The 19110-nt window shown below is 36.3% G+C and overlaps 1 long non-coding RNA gene and 1 pseudogene across 1 annotated transcript; one reads left to right on the top strand and one right to left on the bottom strand.

Moving 5' to 3' along the window:
• Positions 1–3412: 3412 nt before the first annotated feature.
• LOC140862921 (heat shock 70 kDa protein 4-like) lies at positions 3413–5347 on the bottom strand (annotated as a pseudogene).
• Positions 5348–5669: 322 nt separating this feature from the next.
• Positions 5670–7704, top strand: LOC140867262 (uncharacterized). The gene is made up of 3 exons (XR_012145090.1): positions 5670–6137; positions 6215–6294; positions 7196–7704. It is a non-coding gene; the product is annotated as an uncharacterized lncRNA (long non-coding RNA).
• The last annotated feature ends 11406 nt before the right edge of the window (positions 7705–19110 follow it).

Genomic DNA, 19110 nt, shown 5'->3' with positions numbered 1-19110 from the left:
ATCCGTTAACTAATCAAACATGAGTTGAGGCATTTATTCCAATTATTTCATATTAATACGATTATATGAATTAATATTTATCCATAAAATCCGTTAATAAATGATGAAATTTGTAGAAGAATATAAAAAGAAAAAGAGATAAAGATGTTAAAAATTTTATATTATTTTCATTTTACTTCGAATTTGGTTTTAAAAGAAAAGTTACGCAATTTATCCACAATGACCGATTCTTGAATGTCTTGTGCTAAAATCATCTCACATTCACTTATCCTAACATTCCTATATTATGAATCTATGGATATCATTCATGATCGTATGCATTTCTTTTGTTTAATTTTCAAAATAAAAATATATTAATTACTTGATATGCAAAGAATAAAGTTGTTTGGAATTTGGATTATGCATCAATTTTACGAAATTATTTTAAATCTCATCGTGAACATATGTATATGAATATGATTCAGGTCATCAAATTTTTAAAATTATCTTTATGATCACATTAAGCATTATTTTATATGCTTATTTGTTTGATTGTTTATTAATGAATATTATATAATTTTTTAGGCATTTATTCCAATTATTTCATATTAATACCATTATATGAATATTTATCCATAAAATCCGTTAACCGATCAAACATGAGTTGAGGCAAGTTCTAATGAACCTCATTGTCAAAATGATTATAAGATTCAACATTTCTTCTGGTAAGTTTTATGTGTTGACAATTTAATTATTTAAAAAATTATAACAAATTTATAACGAGACAGTACAGTTTTAGTTAAGTAACAATTTATATGTATAATTTAATTAAAATTAATAAATGATGAAATTTGAAAAAAAATAAAAATTAAAATAGGCCGTGGATCTTAGGTGTTTTTGGTTTTTAGTTAGGATTTGGTTTCGAATAAAAATATTTTTGGATTCAGTTATAATTTATTCCAATTATTTTCATATTAATACGATTATATGAATATTTATCCATAAAATCCATTGACACCAGGTTACACTTTGTTAGAGATTTAATATCTAAGGGAGAAGTGAAACTTGAGAAAATCAAGACTGAAGACAATTCAGCGGATGCAATGACCAAACCACTACCTCAGTGAAAGTTCAAACATTGTTTGGAATTGATTGGAATGGTGCATGGGCTCTTACCAGGAGAAAACTGAAAAGAGGTTTAGGTGGAGCCATCTTTAAGACAAGGTGGAGATTTGATAAAACTGATGTGTCTACGAAGCTGGCTGAACTCAGTTGAGGGGACCGAAACTGAAGTGAGATAAATAGACTGAAAGTGGGAAACTGGTGCCCTACTTCAAACTGAAGTGACAAACCCAAAATGAACACAAAACTGAACCTAGGAGAATAGTTGAGGAGAGACTAAACTGAAGAAGAGAAGCAGTCTAGGCAACATAGACTGAATCAGTCTTGGTACTCCTTTTTGGAATCAGTCGAGGAAGAAATTAATCAGTTGGATGTATTCAGTACTTCAGTTGACCTCTGCGCAACTGGGTGATTAGCTAGACAGTGATCATCTAGTCTCTAGTACAAATAGTACAAGGTTGTTAGCGATTGTCAGATTATTGTCAAACAAACATCAAGGGAATGTCATGAGAGAATGTTTTCGAGAGGGTACGCAAGCAGTTACACGTCAATATTAGTCGTCTTCATATATATATATATATAAATTAGTCAGTTTTGGAAGATAAGGAGAGTTCAGTTTTGCAAGAGAAAATCAAATTAGTGAGTGAATTTAAGAGCGGCTTAAACATGAGCGATTGAAGAGGGAATCAAAGGAGTGCAAACTTTGGTTTTCAGTTTTGTGTGAGTTCTTGAAGGTGTAACTTACGGTATACTTGTAAAACTCCAGTCTCTTAATAAGATTTGCTCCACCCGTGGACGTAGGCTAATTTTGGACCGAACCACGTAAATCTTATGTTCTTTATTTTCTGATATTATTACTTCAGTTTTGTGTGATTAACTGGAAACTGATAATGTGAAAACCGTAATTTTTCTAAATTACGTTTAGGATCTTTTATTGTTTAATTATTTATTTGTGATAATAGTTAATTTATGATATTTTGTATTAGTATATTTTATGTCATCGAGATATTTTTGGAGATAGAATAAAAATTTTGGGTATCTTGATAATTAGTTTACAAATATTATTGAGATATATGATAACATCTGTTTCGACGTTGATTTATCAAATCTTCATTGAATATTCATCTTGGATTATTGTTAAATAATAAGAGTAGTAATGTAAAAAGATAGCCATGTAAATTTACAAATAAACTCACATATTTATAATAACTAGCAAAAAGTACGTGTGTTGAACGTGGATAACAAATTTGGTTATACTATGAATGTTCGTAAATTTTGTGAATGAGTATAGTCAAATAATTTGTTTTAATTCTTATAAATATTGATTCATAGTTTTTATAAACAAATAAATAAATATGTTTCAGAATTATGGATTCAAACAAGAGAAATTCAAGTTTACATTCAGATCCTTGAATCCAATATCTTAAATAACAAAATGATTAGTATACATTTTTTTTCTTAAAAAAAAAAAAAAACACTCACAGACACAGTATAGACCATATAAGAATAGACCATAGACTCAAAACTGAAGCATTTAACGTATTTCAATCTCCAGAGGAAATAAATATTTCTTCAGAACATCCATAAATTGTATCTTCAATATAATTTAATATCGACATACAATTCATTAGAAATAGGTGTAAAAATACTCCGATAGAAATAGAATAATAGAACAACAAACTGAAAAAAAATGATCTAATGTTGGAATTGGAATATGGTAAATATACCATTCATGGCAGGAAGCTATTCAGAAGAAGAAAAAAAAACCATTCAAACGCATGGAAAACAACTTAGGCACACACTACCTATAGGTATTCTTGGGGCCTAGAAATCTCGAGATGAGAGGCCGTCGATGTCGTCAAGAATTTGTCCATATGTCTATAATGGAGCCATACAAACAACTTGGGAAAAAGGGCATACTGATAATAAATACGGGATTTAATTTACTTTAATTTAATTTATGAATTTAAGGGGATATTATAACAAGTAAAAAAAACAAGGAGAAATCAATTTAAGGAGAACTTTCAAAAATAGTGCCGTTGAAGTAAATTCCCAATTCAAATCCTTATATTTATAAGGGTAATAGAAATAGAATAATAATAGTAATAATAGTAATAATAATAATAATAATAATAATAATAATAATAATAATAATAATAATACAATGATTTTTTAAATTATTATTATTATCATCTTGTTGAATGGGTTGTGCATATTTTATTTTCAAAAACCTACAAGCCAAAACAAACTTAACACAAACACAGAATTATAATCAAGCCAATTATGTGGAATGATTCATTAGAACTTAACCTTAATCAACTCCATCAATCTTAGGAGCAGTATTGGAATACATCTTTGCAATGATGGGGTCGCAGATGCTCTCTACTTGTTTCTTTTTATCCTTCAACTCGTCTTCTCCGGCGAGTTCTTTGCTGTCCAGCCAGTCCTTAGCCAGCTCAATCGCGAGTTCAACCTTCTTCTTCTCCGAATATGTCAATTTGAAAGCGAAATTCATGCCATTTTTATTTTGCTATTCATGTCGTAGACATAATTCTCGAGTGCATTCTTGGCCTCGGATTTCCTCCTATGCTGCTCATCTTCGGCCTTGAAAAACTCTGCTTCTTGCAGCATTCTCCGAATCTCTTCTGCGGATAACCTGCCTTTGTCGTTGATGATTGTCATGTTGTTTTTACTCCCACTTGTTCGATTCTCAGCAGAAACATTCAAGATCCCATTGACATCGATTTCAAAGGAGACGGCTACTTCAGAAACTCCCCGCGAATGCCGGTGAGCTCGAATTCGCCCAAGAAGAAGTTGTCTATCGTTCTAGCCCAGCTTTCTCCCTCGAACACTTCGATCAGTGCAGCGGTTTGGTTGTCGTAAGTTGTTACATATTCCTCCTCCATCTTTGTAGGAATAGCTGTGTTTCTTGGTATCACCACACTCATAACACACACCTCCTTTGACAAAGGCGTGACTTCGCATAACATTATGTCTCGAACCTCTGCATTGCCTTGGCCAGTCAATACCGCCGCTAGAATCGCTGCACCGCAAGCGACGGCCTCGTCGGGATGAATGCTCTTGCACAACTCTTTGCCATTGAAAAAATCTTGCAGCAGTTCTTGCACCTTTGGGATTCTAGTGGATCCGCCAACAAGCACCACGTCGTGTATACTTTTCTTCTCCATCTTGCCATCATCCAAGCACTCCTCAACATGTTTAATGCATTTCTTGAACAAATTCAAGTTGAGTTCTTCGAATTTTTTGCGAGTTATAGTAAAACAAAAATCGATTTCAATAGTTGCTTCTATAGCCGAAGATAGATTCCTCTTGGCCCTCTCGCAAGATGTCCTCAACCTCCTCAACGCTCGGGGATTCATACTCATGTCCTTCTTTTTGTGCTTTCTTTTGAACTCCTGAACGCAATAGTCGACCATTCGGTTGTCGAAATCCTCTCCTCCAAGGTGGGTGTCACCAGCTATTGCCTTGACCTTGAACACACTATTCTCCATTGTGAGAAGGGACACATCAAAGCCGAGGTCGAAAATGAGCACGTTATTCTTTTCACTAGAGCAGCTAAGCTTTTTGTCGAGACCATATGCGATGGCTGCAGCAGTGGGTTCAACAACGATACGCAAGACATTAAGTCCAGCGATGGTTCCGGCATCCTTGGTCGCCTGCCTCTGGGAGTCGTTGAAGTAGGCTGGCACAGTAACAACCGCGTCTTGGTGAGGAGCATGGAAGAAATCTCTTCGGCTACAAATTCTTTCTCCTTACCTCTGTAGTTGACCACAATCAGGGGTTTATCGTCGCGGTCCGAAATGACCTTGAAAGGCCAGAGTTTCTTATCACTCTGGACCAAAGGGTCGCTGAATCTCCTACCAATTAACCTCTTAGCATCTGCAGAATTAATTAATTGGTTATGCAACATAAAACAGTAAATGGTTCGACCACCCATATAAGGCCAGAACTTTTTCATTTTTGTTCCGAGCGATCAAAACATTCATAATGATGAAGAAATTGGGAATAATAATGATAAATATCTTACCAAAATGGTATTCGTTGGGTTCAGGGAGGCTAGATCCTTGGCAGCGTCGCCGATGAGACGTTCGGATTCACTGAAAGCTACAAAAGAAGGCGTTGTGCGGTTGCCTAGATCATTAGGTATTATCTCTACACGATCATGCCGCCAATAAGTGGTGCCCAAATCAATTCCAATCGCTGGTACTAGACTTTTTCCAGCCATGGTTAGCTTAATAGATCGGTAGTTTACAGAGTGTATGATGAGATGATCTACAATGTGTATAATATATATATATTATAATAAACTTCTTAGAATCTATCTTGATCATTTTAATGGATGGATGAAATTCCCTTCTTTTATTTCAATAAAAACTATTTTAAGAAAACAACTTACTAATTCTAATTATACAGAGTTTTGTTACCCCGCAGTGTTTTTTTTTTATTAAAAAAAAAAAAAACGTTGCTCCACCATGTGGCTTTTTTGAATTTTTTTTTAAATATGTGGTAAAGAGAAGAAATTAAAGTTGTGAAGACAAGGCAGAAAACCATTTAAGCCGACCTCCTCCTCCTCCTCCTCCTCTACCGCACTCCGACTTATCCACCAATCGTGGACAACAATCACTGCCATCAACAGAAATTCGACCCATCCTCCTGATTTTAGATCTAGCGTTTCACTTGGGGAATCGCGATGGGTTGCAGGGTCGAAGAAGATGGTTAGACTGTGTTGTTGGCGGCCGACGAGCGGCAAAGATTGAGGAAAGTAAAATTATTACAACTTTTACTTAAAATATTACTTTTCACGCCTCGTATCCAATTTTATTCTGTCCTCTCCCTCCAAATTTGCCTTCATTCTCACCGCAAGAAATAATCCCTTATTTTTCTTCTCTCGATCGAGTGCTACAACAATCTCGCTGTGAATTAGTCTTGTCCCCCACCCCCGACATCGTCCCCCATCATAACCTTTTGCACCGTCTGCCACCAGCCCCGTCATCCTCACCGTCTGCCCCTTCGAGGTCTGAAGCCCTAGGTCGCAAGTTTTTGTGCTCTCTGTTTCATCCGACGATTTACATTGATTTATTGTTGATTTCAGGTGGTACAGAGGTGCGATGACTTGAGTTTTCATCTGCAAAACCACCGTACCATTATTCGTCGGACAACCATCTTGCTTCGGTACGTTCTTGATTTTGCTTCGGTTTTTAGGAAGTGTTAATGTCAATTCCAGTCTCTTTTCTAGATTTAGCAGGCTGCGTCGTGAGGATTTTTATCCATTTGAATTTAATTTGATTTGTTTCATTTATCGCACTATTATTGATTATTTTAGGGCAGGGCGACCTGAGGAGAGGATTTACCTAGGATTTTTTAAGCCATGTTTTTCTGAATTTGAATCTTGATTTGCCTTCAACCATTTTGTTTGTTTGATTAATTCTTTCAATTTTGTGCTTTTAATGTGATTCTAATATTCGGTTACTAGAAATCTTGGTTTTGGAATCAGTTTGGAGTATTTGGCTTTCTATATTCTTGTTTTGTTGGCGGGATTGATGCCCAACGCTTATATGTGATTTTTCAATTTTGTGACTTGGTACTATAGTATAATAAATTTAGAGACATTAACATCATGAATGTTTCTATCATCATTGTGTCACAAGTGAATAAAATCACAAGAGAAACAAAAGCAGTAAACCAGATAATCAAGATATAAAAAGCGTCAAAAAGCTATCAGTATATTACCAGACCGCTTCCTGTACATTGGCATAATCTTGAGGCATCTTGGTAACGTTCTTCCTCGATAGCATACTAGAACAGGAAAATTTTATCACACAACTCAATTTGAATACTAATTTACCTTCAGTTGAGTCGTAATTTCAGCAATACTATCTTTTGATGTTGCCTCTGCAATCGCTTTTTTCAACTTAGCAGATTCCTAGAAATCATTACTTGATCATATTATAAACTGATTTTATTTTAGTTGCCGAAGCTCGTGTACCAAGAAGTTGTCGGTGATTCCAAAGGGTTGAGCAGAGTGCTAGTTGAGAAATTTTTAAACATATTTTCTAAACTGATTTTATTTTAGATGCCGAAGCTCGTGTACCAAGAAGTTGTCGGTGATTCCATTTGGACAATACTTATTTACAAAGTGGAACTTTTGGATTTTCCCTTCTCATTGATTTTTCGCCAGCGGAAGTTTCATTCTTCGCAATGGGGTCATTTATATACGGAGATGAGATCAGATCGTGAATGTTTGAATGGATTATTGGACATGTTGAAGGGAGTTGAAGATTATAGTGACTATACTCACATTGGCAAGGAAAAGGTAAGAGATGTCACATGGATGTTGCTAGTTCCATCTAAATCAGAGACAAATTCTCTAAGAAGAAAATTTTCAACCGGTGCTGGGGATACTCCTTTCGAGGCTCTAATAACATCTCATGAGGACAGGCTTCTTTATGATATTAAACTTTTGCATTCGGTACTGTAAATTAAGTTCTCGTCGTCAAGCTTTTATCATGCTATAAATAATAAGATATTGTTAGGATCTAAATCTCCTAACACACTTTACAAGAAGAATGCATTCAATCTCCTTGCCTCTAGCATAAGCTAGTAAGTACCCTAGCACAAGCTATTAAGAGCAAAATACAATAAACGTGAATTCCTAACTCTAAACATTTTTCCCCTATTATATTTCTCTTGCCCCTCTTCCAAGTCATCCCTTTTGGAATAATTTTTACGATAAGATAATAGCTTCGGCACAATGTATTTAGGCATATGACAGTATCACTCTCTTGACCACTTAATGCCCATGGACCTAAGCACCTAACAATGCCACCCTCTTGAAAATCAGTCTTGTCTTCAAGGACGAATCTTGAAACTTCTTTGTCTACGAATTCCGCATACTTCCACCCAACATAAAAGACAATTATCTCAAATTCAAGGTCGCAAAACAGATTACGAAAATGCAGAAAATCAAGAGGATGCTCTTCAGTCGCCACTCTACTTATTGTAGCAATGTTGACTGCATTGTTAAATTCCTGCAATTTCGAGTCCAAATCAAGAGTCATACTGGCTCCCACTTTTGTGTCCGTAAAAATAAAGTCTTCGGATAAATCCTTTGATGTAACAGAATCATATGTCCGCCAAACACTGCTCATCTTATAAAAGTCGATAGCTGCTAGAGATTTACTCTTGTTATGCTCTACTCCCAATACATCTTGACCTTCAAAGAATTCACTTGAAAAAAAAGGTGGTCGGTAAACAAACAAGAATATCAATGGAGCTGACTATCAAAAGATACAATACCCCAGTCAATTCATGATCTATCCCAAAAGATGCTCTTGAAGTAATAATAAAGAACACACATGTTCCTATTTCAATCTTCAATTCATCACTCCTTTCACTCACTGTAACTTGATACCCATCTCTAACCGTAATTCAACGATGTCCTTTTTAAGGATCTGCGGGCCCAACTCCTTTGATAATGATCTATAGATATAACTATGGCTGTCATCCCTGTCCTCCCATACAAAAAGTGCATATCCACTCATCATATCAAAGGATCTCATATTATTAATTTGAAGCTTACCTTTTACTCGATCCAAAAGTTGATTTATGAGCTTCAACTTGAAATCTTAGGCCCTTTCAAATCTTGACTCTGCCATCTAGTCTCCTTCCGCTTACTTATAGGATGTTTGCTATCGGCTTCATTGAACCCTTTTTCATGTCCTTTATTTTTTCCAATTTCTTTATGTGCTTGCAATTGGCTTACTCGGATGCTTGTTCCCACCTTAATTTCGTGCATAAACGTCAAGCGCAACACCCCTTGCTCGTTCTTCCATTCTCGATCTGCGCCTCGTCTAATAATTTTACTTGCATCGCCCTGATCTGAGTGTTTTTTAATCTATAGGGCCCATTCCATGGCCCAACTATTAATCCATTTGTATACAAGATTTTTTTCGTTCAGCCCAACCTTATTATGGTTGCTCCAATTTTTTTCTCTGGGCCCCTTAAACCCTGGCCTATGCATGCTAATTTAGCCCAAGCCCACTCAAATTTTTTAATCTGCAACCCTTCGCTTTGAAGCCCTGAATTCCGCCACCATGGCTTCCAATAGACGATGTTGCATGGATATGTTGTCTTGTCTGAATCCTTCTTCTTGTTAACCCATTGGAAGCAAGTGTACGTTACATTTTCTCGAACCCTTTTTTTAGTCCCCTGAAACCAAAGATGGGCAGAATCCTCTGGACAACTGAACATGTTTTCTCGGCGATTGATCGGAGATGGTCAATTCAGAGTATGGTTCAGCTTTGGAAGGCTATCCAATTAGGTCTATTCCAGCAAATTTTGGTATAAATCCTCATCGGAGATCTCTCTTCTCCTTCATCTTTATCAGATCCATGGAATTTTCTTCAATATTTTGCTTCTCTTCAATTGCAATCATTTCGTCTGTTGAGAATTCACCTTTTTCCTGAACTCCCCCAAAATCTGTTATTGATATTTCCTCCATGACAGTGTCATCGATCTGCATATTTGTAAATGGATCATGATATTCCTCTGTACTCTCCTCTGCCTTCTCATCAGCCTGCTTATCAGAGTCCCCTACGATTTGGTTAGTGAACTCCTCACTCTCCCGAAAGGATTCCTTTTCTCCGAAAATTTTTCCTCCTGAATTGCTTTACCTCTCTGTGGATTAAGGTGAAACTCCTTCAACAGGGGTTCGTTGAGTTCATATTGTTGAACTGCATCGATCCTCCTTGTTCTTTTCATCCATTGTTCCATTCTAGCCTGAGATTTTGCAAGCTTAGACATAGATTTTTCAAGATAGCTTAAATTCTCCTTCATCGATCTCATATTCTCTTGCACTTTTATAATTTTTTTCTCTAGTACTTCCAATCATTCCTCTTCTCCCTTCATCGGATCCGGCAGGTAGCGAAACAATTGTTAGGATCTAAATCTCCTAACACACTTTACAAGAATAATGCATTCAATCTTCTTGCCCCTAGCATAAGCTAGTAAGTACCCTAGCACAAGCTAGTAAGATCAAAATACAATAAACGTGAATTCCTACCTCTAACCATTTTCCCCTAAAATATTCCCCTTGCCCCTCTCCCAAGTCATCCCTTCTAGAATAATATTTACGACAAGATAATAGCTTCGGCCCCATGTATTTAGGCTCATGACAATATCACACTACAAAAAAAAAAACCCGCTTTTTGCGACGGAAGACAAGATAATAGCTTCGGCCCAATGTATTTAGGACCACGACAATATCACACTACAAAAAAACTCAATTTTTGCGACGGTTTTTCCGTCGCAAAAAGCGTCGCATATTGTATTTTGTGAAGCTTTTGCGACTGTTTTTTAAAGCGTAGGAAAGGCTCTCGTCGTAACACATTACGACGGTTTTTAAAATCCGTGGAAAATATTTCCAACGGTTTTTAAAAAATCGTAGCAAATATTTGCCACGATTTATTAAAAATATTCGCGATATATTGCTACGATTTTTTAATAAGCGTCGAAAATATTTGCCACGATTTTTAAAAAACCCTGGAAACTATTTGCCACAATTTTGGAAAACCGTTTAAAATAAACCGTCGCATCAACTGAATATATTTTGAAAAAACCGTGCTCTATAATAATATATAATTTAGATTGTAATTAAATTTTTTGATATTCACTTAATATTATTATCAATAATAATAATTAAATAATGCTAATAATTAAGAAAATAACAATCATAACAAATTAATAGTTCAAACATTTATATACTATTCGATACAGTAATCTACAGCCTAAACTGTGTCCAATCCGGGTTTTATGTATCATTGTCGTCGTACCCGTCGTCGTCATCGCCCCCGTCGTCGTCGTCGTTCTGATGGGTGGGTTCCTGAATACGCAACATGCCTCTGCTTCTCTGAGCACTTGTGTCCTTAGCGGGCTGCTGCGTTTTCTGCTTACCACGTTTTTGAATGGAAGATATAAACTTATTCATCATCCGCTATCTGACTCATCCGCAACTACAACTGTTGCGTCTCCTATCTGGTTGTCTGTGTCGCCTCTCTAGTTGTCTGCGCCTCCTCTCTGGCGGTGCGAATCGCCTCATCGTGCGCCGCTATAGATGACTTCATCTGACTAGGCCCGAGGGGACGAGGCGTCATCTCATCCGGGTATATGGTCTCTGCAACAGACCCGGTACCAGATACCCGTCGATAATTTACACCACCGACGACATCCATAAAAATTGCATTCACCTCCTTGACCGATAGATGCTTCCCTTCACTCTGCATATCTCCACTCTGCATAACCGTGTAGTGGTCGCTAATACGACGCTCCACCTCCTATTTCCCCACCATTTATGAAGACAAATATAGGTAATAAAATTTTAATATGTAGAATAACAAAACTAATAAAAGTAACGTTTTACGTACACTAATCCGTTGGGATTTCTCGTCGGCGAATGTCCCATCAGGCCGTCTGTGCGTCTGCAAAAGAATCTCGTAACCACTGGGCTCTCTCTGTAGTTTCTGACGCTGAAACACACGTAAGTAAAAAAAATACAGTATACGGAGAGTGAGTTGCAATTTTTGAAATTTAAATTTAAATAAATTTTTAATTAATGTAATTCTTTTTAACCAGATTTGCAGTGTGCACTGCATAAGGCCCCGAGCCGCCAACATACTTCGTGGTACCCGTCCCTGGGCCACGAGGCTCGCTATTGCCTATTCTTCCGATAGATTTCCGCTGATTTCTTCCACTCCTCGTGAAAGGAATATTTTATTCCTTAAAATCATCCTATTTTGAAAAGATCTATTTAATATCTTTTACCTTTCTTGGACATGAAGTAATTTTATATAAGTTATTTATTTCCTTGATTAACTTGATTTGTGATATTATTAACTTTATCATATCATATCTAATGAGAATCGTTTTTTCATGTTGTGTAGATTTGAGATGATCAAATCTAGAGAATCCTATGTCTACAAGGAAACATCTACAAGGAAGGATTCTAGTCTATATATTGGAGAGAGACAAATCAATTAAGAGATAGACCGATACATAGAGAAACCGTGAGAGTTTATCAAAAAGGCTTCATACACGTACGTTGAGTGAAGATCTTCTGAAGTCGGTATCGATCGTGTTTACTTGAAGCTTGAATAACACTTGAAGATCATTGATCAAAAAGTATTTTTATCTCTACAAGTTTTGACGTCGAGAATTTCAACTCCTTGATCTATTTTGTTTATTCTATTTCATATAGAATTTTTAGGAGTTATTTTTATTTGTTTTATTTTCTCATATGTTGGAGAAAATTGATTTTACAATAATCACTAGTTTTAGGGTTTGTAAAACTCTTTGATTATTTTCTAGTGAAGTTTTGTCCTGAGGCGCTGCAAGAGTATTTGGTAGCGCTTAGTCGTATCGCGCCCAAATTAACCCAACTCAAAATTAACAATGAAAAATGTATAGCGAGAGTAGGGATCGTTCCCACGAGGAAAGCTAAATTTAATTGTGTTTTTAAAAATACTGGAAATAAATAAAAGGAAATTTGTATTTTGAAATTAACTACTATGCAATAATTTAAAATAAGAAAGATCAATAAAATAACGATACTTGGTATCAGTCGACTACACCCTTGAAATCATTCACTCGATCATCGATTCTCTAAAAATAATTAATTCACATCAAATATTCATCATTGGAAATTTAATTTCTGTTTCACCTTAATTTTAGCTAATCAGAAAACAACATTCTAAATTAACCCTTACCAATAAATTAACCCGATAACAACAATCTAGATTTAAACTCATGGTAGCATTCAAATGAGTAAAGCTAATGAAGCTAGACAACACAAACACCATCGGTTGTATTTAGCCTAGTCAATTGTTGTTCCTACGATTTAACAAATTCAACAGCAGAAAATATTAATCATAGTTGCTTCACAAATAAGATGATTCAAACAATTACGGATTTGAATTCTAATTTAGCGGTAGATTGTATGAAAGAATTATCAGGTAATCAATCTAATAATCAAACACACAAGCATGAAATAAACCAGAACAACTCTTGATACTCGATAAAAATCAAACAATGAAAATCTGAATCTCACAAGATAAATAAATTCAAGGGTTCGTCTTCCTCAACCAAGAATAAAAATAAAAAGAATTAAAATCTAAGAACAAGAAAGATAAAACCTAGCCGCTAGATGTTTCTTCTCTGTCTGTATCCGTCTCCAATCTCTACGTTCTCCTCTGTTTCCGATCTCCCTCTTTTGTGTCTAAATATTTCTTTTTATATGGGTTTTAAAAGCCCATGAAATAAAGCCCGCAAAATAATATTGTAAATTTCCGAAATTATATTTTTTTCCTCTGCGCGATATCCCGCTCGATTGGACAAAGTCAGCGGATCGAGCGAGACATTTTCCCAAACTCTCTGTCCCGATTTCTCAAGTGGCCCGCTCGATCGGTAAAGATTACCTGATCGAGCGGTGGTTTTTTTCTCACAAATCTGTATGCACACCACAGCAGCGCCCTTCATCTCTTCCTGCGCGATAGCGCTGCTCTTCAGCGCTAAAGTAGCGCGGTTCCCTTGCTCTTCAGCGTTATCGCGCAGATCACCTCTTTAACAGTGCATCATCCTTCTTCTTCATTTGCTTCTCTTCTTCACTTCTCCATGTATGCGCATCTGTCAATTCTTCATATGCATATTTACTGGCAAATTCATTACATCCTACACAATAAAACCGGGAGCACGTTATGTAGACACGATTTATGAAATATAAACAAAAACTTAGTTAAACAAATGAATGCATGCACAAACGACAATAAAACTTCATTAAAATATGCAACTAAAACACACCTATCAGTATTTTATACCCTTGCTTAATTTATTTGAGTCTATTTATTTGGTTGCTTGTTTATTTTATTCACGCCTAGATTATATTCCGCTGCAAATTACTCAAGTTGTAATTGTAGGTGTTGTCAACACCTTCTGAAAACACCTCAAACTGTTTATGTGCAACCCCCATTCTCTTACAAGTGGCATCAGAACCATATTCTTGATACACTAAGAAATGATCTTGGTTTGCTTATTTTATTACAGGGAATAAGATGGACTCATCGTCTGTTGCAAGCTCGTTCTTGAAACCTCCGGTTCTTGATGACACGAATTACGAACTATGGAAGAATAGGATGCGATATACTATTAAGGCTATGTATGTTCGTGCTTGGCAAAGTATTCTGACTGGTTGGACTCCTCCAAAAACGCTAGATGAAGATTGAGACTATATCATCAAGCAAGAAGAAACTTGGACTGCCGAGGAAACACAATGTTCAAGCTACAATGCTAAAGCACTCAATGAAATTTTTGCAACTGTGGATATGAGGATGTATGGAATCATATCTGACTACACTATTGCTAAGGATGCATGAGATGCTCTTCAAGAACACTGTGAAGGAACTGATAGCGTGAGAAGAACAAGATTGAGATTGTTAAACGCAAGATTTGAGAATATCAGGATGGATGAGAATGAAACTATTGCTGATTATGATAAGAAACTTAAGGAGATAGCCACAGAGGCGCATGCTCTTGTATGACCTATTGCTAGTGAAACTATGGTGAACAAGGTTCTTCGATCCTTGCCTAAAAGATTCAATGGAAAGATTTGGGCGCTTGAAGAAATAAAAGACATTTCAAAGATGAAGATGACTGAACTGATTAGCATCCTTCAAGTTTTTGAGATGTACAATACATAACAAGATAAGGAAAGAGGAAAATCAATAGCTCTTCAAGCCTCAAAACCCTCATACAAGGAGTATGTTCAATTTCATCAAGAAGTTCATCAATCTGATTTAGAAGATGATTCGATCTCTCTTATGACTAGGAAATTCAATGATTATCTGAAGAAGATAAAAGAGTCAAGAAAGACGGATCAAAAACTCAAGGCTCCAATGTTCTCTAACAAGCCTTTAAGGATTACTAGACCAAAACAATCACCAAGGAAACCTGTTGATACTCCTAAGCCTCGACTGATGTTGGAAGGGAAGAAAAAGTTTGTCTCAAAGAAGTTGGACACTGTTCAATGTCATGCTTGTCAAGGCTTTGGACACTATGCAAATGAGTGTGCCAATACGCTTAGGAAAGGAATGAACACGTCTTTGAGTGATGAAGAGTCCGAAGAAGAAGAACAGGAAGATGAAGAATGCCATACTGCCCTATCTGCACTACTGGAGAGCAAGAAAAAGTTTCAAGTCAATCCTTTAGGTGTTGCCGCAGGTGTTGCCACACCTGGCCGCAACATCTCCCAAAAGTCAGTTTGTTTGAATTCTTCCATTACTGATAATATGTGTGATAATGATCTAGGTGATGATACAATGTCCATGAAAGAAGCTCAAATGATGTTTGAAGAGTTACATACTGATTGTTTTGAAAGGAACAAGATGAATACTATTCTTTCAAAAGAAAATTCTGATCTAAAGGCTGATGTGTCAAGACTGGAAGTCATGTTGAGTAAGAAAGACATGGAATTAAGTCAGGTGAAGGAAGAACTCGGAAAGGCAAAATCTACTTTGGCTAAGTTTAATTCAAGCACTTCCAAGCTTGATTTTTTACTCATGATGAGAAGAGATGGTACGGCTGGTTTAGGTTTTGAAAACAGCATATTTGAGGTTGGTAAAAGTTCGAAAGGCCCTGTGTTTGTCAAGAAAAGTAGCAGTACAGAAAGCTCAAGCAAAAAGGCCTTACCAATTGATCCTCCAAAACCAAGGCCACAACCCGCTTCTCCTTCAATGTCTAGAAGGAAACGTAAGTACATTTGTCACTATTGTCATAGACCTGGTAACATCAAACCATACTGTTTTAAGTTGCAGGAAGACTACATATATAGATCTGCATTGAAGGTGTTGCCTAAGGTGTTGCCAATACCTCCCCACAACATCACCAGAAACAGATCTTATGTAAGAAAGGTTTGGATACCAAAAGCTGATATTCAATGTCATATGATTTATACTGACTTGAGGACTAATGTTTCAGGTGCTTGGTACTTTGATAGCGGGATCTCACGTCACATGACAGGTTCCAAGAAGTTTCTCACTGACTATGTTGAACAGAAAAGTGGAAAAGTAACCTATGGTGGAGGTTCAAAGGGAAACATTGTTGGAAAGGGAACTCTGAATGTTGCTGGTCTACCTAAGCTTCGCAATGTGCTTCATGTTGAAGGATTAACCGCAAATCTAATAAGCATAAGCCAACTTTGTGATGATAATTTGCATGTACAATTTGATAAGAAATTATGCAAAGTTTTTTATGATTCAAATCTCTGTGTCGCGACAGGTACTAGGTCATCCGATAATTGCTATCAACTCGGAGAAGAGATGGCTTGTAGTCAAACAAAAGTTAATGAGTTTGTTATATGGCATCAAAAATTGGGTCATGAAAATTTCAAGACATTAAAGAACTTAAGTAAGTTAGATGTTGTGAGAGGTATGCCTAACATAAAATTTGGTATTTCATTTGTTTGTGAAGCATGTCAGAAAGGGAAGCAGACTAGGGTGTCACATTAAGTGTTGTCAACATCTGTGACAACACGCTGCCTTGAGCTTTTACATATGTACTTGATGGGTCCAATGGATGTTGAAAGCTTTGGAGGTAAGAAATATTCATTTGTTTGTGTGGATGATTTCTCACGATATACTTGGGTAAATTTTCTGAGAGAAAAATTAGACATATTTGATGCCTTCAAGAAACTGTTCACTAAGATTACGAATCTACATAATCTGAAGGTAATCCGTATTCGCACTGATCATGGTAAGGAGTTCGAAAACTCTTATTTTGCTAGTTTGTGTGATAAGAAAGGTATTTCTCATGAATTTTCTGCTCCTAAAACTCCACAAATAAATGGAATTGCTGAAAGGAAAAATAGGACTTTGCAAGAAATGGCAAGAGTGATGCTGAGTTCGAAAACTATTTCAAAACGTTTTTGGGCTGAAGCCTTGAATACTGCATGTCATATTTCAAATAAAGTTTATTTGAGGAATGGTACTACTATGACATCCTATGAAATTCTCATGGGAAAGAGGCCAAACTTTAAATATTTTCATGTTTTTGGATGTGTATGTCACATTTTGAATGATAGAGATCATCTTGCTAAGTTTGATGCAAAAAGTGATAAGTGTATGTTCTTGGGATATTCATCAAATAGCCGAGCCTATAGGATGTAAAACTTGAGAACAAGGACTATTTTTGAGTCAATTAATGTTGTTTTTGATGATTTTGCAGATATGAAGAAGAAAACAGCTGAGGATGAAGTTGATGATCTGCTGGATAATTCTGGAAATTCAGATGTTGTCCAAGGAGTGTTGCCAACACCGCCGACAACACCTCCTATAGAAAATCCAGAATCAAAAGTTGAAAAACCTACTGATGAGAATACTGATGAGAACAGTGAGGTAAATGAAGCTGGAAAGAATGTTCCAAGCAAAATTCAGAAGAATCACCCAACCTCACAGGTCATTGGAGATGTGCATGGAGACTTGCAAACTCGAAGAAAAGAGAAAGTGGATTATCGAAAGATGGCAGGTTTATTGTGCATGAGTTCTACGTATTCTCAGGTAAGATTCTCTTGTTTCGTGTCAAACATTGAACCCAAAAAGGTTGAAAAAGCTTTAAAAGACATATTTTGGGTCAATGCTATGTATGAAGAGTTAGAACAATTTGTTAGGAATGATGTTTGGTACTTGGTACCGTGTCCTGCTCATGGTAATGTCATAGAAACTAAATGGATTTTAAAAATAAAACTGATGAGTCGGGAAACATCATTAGAAATAAAGCTAGGTTGGTAGCTCAAGGGTATACACAGGTTGAAGGGGTGGATTTTGATGAAACCTTTGATCCTGTAGCCCGCATTGAGTCAGTCCGACTTTTGCTTGCTATTTCATTAACATGGAAATGAAACTTTTTCAAATGGATGTAAAAAGTGCCTTTTTGAATGAGATCCTAAATGAAGAAGTTTTTGTGAAACAACCTAAAGGGTTTGAGGATCTAAATCATCTTGATTATGTGTATAAGTTGAAAAAGGCATTGTATGGATTGAAGCAAGCACCACGTGCATGGTATGAAAGACTAACCGAGTACTTGCTCAATATTGACTTCAAAAGAGGTGAAGTTGATAAGACTTTATTTGTGCAAAAGTCTCAAGGTAATATCTTAATTTGCCAAATTTATGTTGATGGTATAATTTTTTTTGCTTCAAATGATAAACTTGTTGATGATTTTGTGAAGTGCATGTATTCTACATTTGAGATGAGCATGGTTGGTGAGTTAACATATTTCTTGGGCTTGCAAGTGAAACAAATGCATGATGGTATATTTTTTTGTCAAAGCAAGTATGCTAAAAATCTTGTGAAGAAGTTTCTGAATGACAACACTAAACACGTGCGCACACCTATGGGGTCAAATTAAAAACTGTCTAGGGAGGATGTTGCCGAAGGTGTTGACAACACCCTCTACAGAAGCATGATTGATAGTCTTTTGTATTTAAGTGCTACTAGACCTGATATCATGTATAGTGTTTGTTTGTGTGCTAGATACCAGTCTAACCCAAATGTTACTCACTTGAAGGCCGTAAAACTTATACTGAAATATGTGGCTGGAACTTTGAATTTGGGTTTGTGGTACACTAAAGAAACCAATTCAAACTTGGTAGGATTTAGTGATACTGATTGGGCTGGGGATTTAGATGAGAGAAAGAGCACTTCGGGAGGATGTTTCTACTTGGGGAATAACAGTGTCATGGTATAGTAAGAAACAAAACTGTGTCTCACTATCTACTGCCGAGTCTGAGTATGTTGCTGTTGGTAGTTGTTGCTCACAACTCCTTTGGATGAATCAAATGTTAAATGATTATGGTGTTAAGACTGATACTCCTATTGTGTATTGTGATAATTCTAGTGCCATTGATATATCCAAAAATCCAGTAAAACACTCTCGAACTAAACACAT

The sequence above is a fragment of the Henckelia pumila genome, chromosome 4, assembly GCF_033568475.1.
Source record: "Henckelia pumila isolate YLH828 chromosome 4, ASM3356847v2, whole genome shotgun sequence".
NCBI classification, from domain to species: domain Eukaryota; kingdom Viridiplantae; phylum Streptophyta; class Magnoliopsida; order Lamiales; family Gesneriaceae; genus Henckelia; species Henckelia pumila.
Note: the sequence above shows the minus strand (reverse complement) of the source record. Positions and strands in the feature narration are given on the sequence as shown.